Source organism: Thalassophryne amazonica, chromosome 8 (assembly GCF_902500255.1).
Source record: "Thalassophryne amazonica chromosome 8, fThaAma1.1, whole genome shotgun sequence".
Classification (NCBI taxonomy): domain Eukaryota; kingdom Metazoa; phylum Chordata; class Actinopteri; order Batrachoidiformes; family Batrachoididae; genus Thalassophryne; species Thalassophryne amazonica.
In genome coordinates, this window is record NC_047110.1 from 13,767,213 (window position 1) to 13,773,265 (window position 6,053).

Sequence of the window (6,053 nt, forward strand, 5' to 3'; positions counted from 1 at the left end):
GCAGTGGACGGTTTTTTCAGTGGACGGTTTGGGGTGGACTAAGATGGACATCTGTTTGAGGGTGAAGTATCTGAGGAGAGAGAGAGTTCTGTGGGGCCTCTCCCGGGAAAATTAGAAACATTTAATGCTTCTAGGTGCATGTTGAAGTACTTTCAGGCATAAAAGATTGTTTTACAAGGACACTTTCACACAAGCACAATCAACACAGACAGTATATGAGAACAGACCTTTGAAAGGACCAGTGACATAAGAACATTTTGACAAACTAAACTGTGCTCAACATCTCATGCAAACCAGTTAAGGAGTGTTTGAGTTTTAGAGAATGATACTTTTAATGCCAATGTCCTTGAGGATGACAGGACATTATTAAGCACTTACTCCAGAATTCAAGCACTTTTCAAACCTTGAAAAAAAAACCCCATTAGAATTCATGCATTTTCAAGGATTTCAAGCACCTGTATGAACCCTGATTACAGCCAATATTACCATAATTACAAAATATTACACAAAAACCACGCTACGTTTGTGGGGGTTTGTGGGAGGGCAAATAACTGGACACCACTGATATTATTAATGTGAGCCTGTGCGTAGATAATGTCAATCACTACATTGGGAAAACCATCACCATGCATCTTAAAACAACATGATACAAAATACTTTTATTATCGCATTTTCTGGAGTAAAAGTCAGATAGGCGTCGCACCTCTTTTTGCGTTATCAGCTCTTTAATTTGGGATTTTTGTGTGTTGTATTCATTGTTTTATTACTGGCATTTATTTTTTTTTACCCAAACTAGTATAAAAAAAGAAAGAAAAAAAAGGTGACTTACGTGGTAGAAACTATGGTGCCATTATTTACACACAGGACAAACAACAGTCTAAGAAGCATGTCTCAGGCAGTGCAGATGAGTGGAAAGCACTGCAGCATACTAAAAAGAGAACCAAGCAATGGAATATAATTAAACACCAACACAGCCATAGTCCACGCCATAACCACCTTCCTAATGAATGACATCATCATCAGTACCTACCTGTCAGGTTCCTGGTTTTATGGGTTGTTTTTGTGTTCTGTCTGTCTCTTGTTCTGTCTCTGTTCTATCTTTCTGCTTGGGTTTTCTCTGTCCTGTTGTTTCTTGCCTTTCTCTCCTGGCTCTTGGTGGTGGGTGTCTCCCTCTGTCTGGCCACACCCCGGTTCTGGGAGTTTCTCCACACACCTGTTCTGAGTCTGCAGTTAATCACCTGGGTGCTTTATAAGCCTCACAGTTTGTCTCTGTCCTTCGTCAGATCGATGTGCCTTGTGCCTCTTTCAAGCTCAGTTCCTTGTGTTTTTTGCCTTGCCTTGATTGCTTCATCGTGTTTTTGATTACTGCCTGTGTACCTCGACCACGCCTAAGCCTGATGATTTTGTTACTGTTGCTTCTTTTGGACTGCTTATCTGTGTAGTGACCCCTGCTAACGAACCAAGTAAATGCTTTTACTCCACTGAGCTGTGTACGTGCATCCTGCATTTGTGTCCAACCTGCTTCACCAGCCAACTCTGACACTACCGACATAATTGATGACAGTCAACGACAAGGTTCATTAAAGAACTACACAGCAATAGGTACAAATGACATTGGGAATTGTTCTAAAGAGCATCTTGGCATAATACGTCTGTCACTAAAATAACTACTCGGCTCAAAAAAAAATTTCTGCATCAGGTGATAATCATACCTGAGCTTCTGACCCGTTATTTTCTCCAAGAATACTACTACTGAGTCTGGAGTCAAACCAAAAAGGGATCCTGGCTTTTATTTTTTAAATGAATTTATTGATTTTATTTTTTTGCTCTCTGACCTTAAACCCCACCCCAAACAAACAGCATAAAAATGCTGATATACTTTGATAAAACCCATGCAGGATAGACCTGCCAACATTCAATGATCAGAGCTTCGGGAGGAACAACATTCAGGACTAGACCTTTGCAAAAGTGGGACTGGTATTCTCTGGCACCTCTGCTGATACCAAGGCATCACCAAGACGGTTCCTTCCTATACCATATAGGTATAGGAAGGAACCATCTCAACAGCCACATCTTTAATAACAATAGGATTCAACATATTCGTTGTCTTTCTCAATCAATAATAAGATACTGAATCTGGTTTAGATTTTAAATAAAGTGTTTCCATCACACCAGTATATAAAACCAACTGCAGTTCACTCACCTAAACCGTCATAGTATAAACCAGAAATTCACACTCATCCGACAAAAGTAAAAGTCCCAATGCTTTTGTATGCTTTTCTATGTAATAAAGACTGTATATACTGGAGTTTGTGTATAAATTGTGAATAAGACAATAGGACCTTAATAATTGATGTAAATAACAATAAGTGTGTGTGTGTGTGTGTATATATATATATATATATATATATATATATATACGAGGGCTGTCAATAAAGTAACGGTCCTTTTTATTTTTTTCAAAAACTATATGGATTTCATTCATATGTTTTAACATCAGACATGCTTGAACCCTCGTGCGCATGCGTGAGTTTTTCCACGCCTGTCGGTGACGTCATTCGCCTGTGAGCACTCCTTGTGGGAGGAGTCGTCCAGCCCCTCGTCGGAATTCCTTTGTCTGAGAAGTTGCTGAGAGACTGGCGCTTTGTTTGATCAAACTTTTTTCTAAACCTGTGAGACACATCGAAGTGGACACGGTTCGAAAAATTAAGCTGGTTTTCAGTGAAAATTTTAACGGCTGATGAGAGATTTTGAGGTGATACTGTCGCTTTAAGGACTTTTCACGGTGCGAGACGTCGCTCAGCGCTCTCAGGCGCCGTCATCAGCCTGTTCAAGCTGAAAACCTCCACATTTCAGGTTCTATTGATCCAGGACGTCGTGAGAGAACAGAGAAGTTTCAGAAGAAGTCGGTTTCAGCATTTTATCCGGATATTCCACTGTTAAAGGAGATTTTTTTAATGAAAGACGTGCGGACGGAAAAACACCTCTGTTGGAAGCTTTAAGGACAAGTTGGAACATGTCCTGCTGTTAAACAATTTCTCATATACTCACTCCACTGAAAGCCATCAAAAGCCGCCTGGATTTTACAAATGGTTATCAACACGGAGGTGTTTTTCCTGTGCCGCCGCACCGCGCCGGCTGCGTCCCGACGCGCGGACCCGTCCGCACGTCTTTCATTAAAAATATCTCCTTTAACAGTGGAATATCCGGATAAAATGCTGAAACCGACTTCTTCTGAAACTTCTCTGTTCGCTCACGACGTCCTGGATCAATAGAGCCTGAAATGTGGAGGTTTTCAGCTTGAAACAGGCTGATGACGCCGCCTGAGAGCGCAGCGCGACGTCTCGCACCGTGGGAAGTCCTTAAAGCGACAGAATCACCTCAAAATCTCTCATCAGCCGTTAAAATTTTCACTGAAAACCAGCTTAATTTTTCGAACCGTGTCCACTTCGATGTGTCTCACAGGTTTAGAAAAAATTTTGATCAAACAACGCGCCAGTCTCTCAGCAACTTCTCAGACAAAGGAATTCCGACGAGGGGCTGGACGACTCCTCCCACAAGGAGTGCTCACAGGCGAATGACGTCACCGACAGGCGTGGAAAAACTCACGCATGCGCACGAGGGTTCAAGCATGTCTGACGTAAAAACATATGAATGAAATCCATATAGTTTTTGAAAAAAATAAAAAGGACCGTTGCTTTATTGACAGACCTCGTATATATATATATATATATATATATATATATATATATATAGTTTGCACTGGGATACCAATTAAAATTATAAAGAAGACAATAAGATTTTAATAATTAAAGTAAATATGTACACATCGACTAGAAGACAGGCTAAACATTTGAACTAAAATTCACATTATTAACAAATAAAAGGGTTGAGTTCCTCTTCCCTTAACTCACTGAATAAAAATGACTATTTTAACCCTAACTGTATTTCAAAACTTACCTTGTTGCTCATGGTTAACCTTGACCTATTAAGAGGTCAAAAGCTCACATTCTGTTTACTATTTTTATGTTAATACGGCTGACAGTATTTTAGCATTGCGTTATATTTTTAAAAGTTGAAAGAGTCACAGCGCCTCATTCATTCACATCTGGTGAAACTGCCAAGGTATGACAGGGCCCTAAATCTAAAAAAGACATGTTATGGAGATGTAGCAGACACGCCTCGGGAACACCCATGAAGTGACAAAGACAACTGCGTTGCGTGTCACCATCATTTGTAGCTAAAGTGACCGTAGCATCACTGTGTTTAACTAGGTGGATGCACCCACTCATTCATTCATGTATCTGTTTACACACTGGATTTTAGAAGGCACATGCCTGGACCTTTCTAAAACCCACAAAAAAGTCAACTTCTCAGTTAAACTTTATTGTTGTATACTTATTGTGGAAAAACACGCAAACCATTGTTCACTGTTTACTGTTTCGGGACTCTGACAAAATAATTTCATTTGGGATAAATTTAGTTGATCTTATCTCATCTTATAACTCTGCTTCAGCACTGATGAGGTGCAGCAGGGCTGTTTTACAATCAGAGTACATAAGTGGATTTTAAAGATAAAGTTTGGTTTAATGACAAAGTGGAAATGACCAACAAAGTTGAGTTTGCCATACATGGATAACTACTACGATCAGCACCAATGGTCCTTTAGTTTAGTTTGAGATCCCCATTTGTTTACCAGCAGAACTCTAACTATACCGGTTTTTAATCAAAATATCTGTGTCATTTCCATGATGTCTAATTTTGATGGGTTGTGAGAACTATTATTTATTTAGTAGGTAACCAATAAATGGACTAACTTCCCAGTCAGGCTGGGATTTGAACCAAGGATCTTCTGGTTTCAAGCCCAACACATAACCGCTAGACCATCACATCCCCTAATAATATGTTAAATAGTATGAATCTTACAGCTAGACTCTTATAGCTGAGCAGATTCAGAGGGATATAAATGGGTCATTCCATATGAAATAACCAAAGGTCCCAGTTTTATAGTTTTAGAATTGCCTGGTTTTGATATATTCTGTAGCCAGTGTTGAGAGAAGTAGAATGGTCTTGGTGGCAGCTCAATATCTTGTTTCGTTTAGATTCTATGGGGGTTGAAAAAGGGGGCGTGTCCGTGTTAACCCCTCTGTGTTCCATTTGTGACCATATTTACTTGGCCATAAATCAAAAACTAGAAAAGATATTAACTTGATATTTTCAGAATTTGTTTATTCTGTCTTAAAGTTTATGTAAAATGTACAGTTGAAGAAATTAACCCCCTGGGGGCCATGCAATTAATTACCAAAAAATGGAATTTGGACAAAATGCACTGCAAATGTGCTGACTTTGATGTACTTAACCTTATTTGCCTTGTCATGTGAAAAATGCTGTTTGGCATGTTGGTAGTACTAATGTTAGGCTTCCTTGAGATGCAAAGAACAACACAACAATGTCCTCAGATTTTGCCCAAAATTAGCCCTTGTCTGGCTATTTTTATCAAATATGTTCCTTTGGCGCCCCCTTTTGGGCATGTGGGCATCTTTTGATTTTTGTTTTGTTGGTCTCAAATGAAAGGTCTTCATTGGAACTTCAAATTAAACCTGGTACCAACATCTAACAAAGAGGCCTGATGGGAAAACAAGTGCCCTCTTTATTGGTAATCTTCAGTTTTGGATGTTGTTGCCTTTTCTTCTTGTGTAGTAGACGAAAACGAGGAGGGAGTTTTTGTTTCATTTTATTTCTTGCAAAACATTTTCGTCTCATTTTTATTCGTCAATGTTAACGCACATTTACACAGTTTTAGTCAGTGTTTTTAGAACATTGGTGTTGTCTCGTCGTCTCGTCTTAGTCATGGGAAAAAGGGCTGTTGATGGACATAGTTTGTCTTGTTTCGTCTGATGAAATTAACACTACTGTATACTCCCAGGATCACTGCCCAGTGGGGAAACGACTTGAAACAGGCATTCAAAATAAAATGTCTGTCAAAAATATCCTTTCTGGAAATAGAGTGCATTTCATACTCAAGCATCAGCGTTATTTGAATAATAATGTTT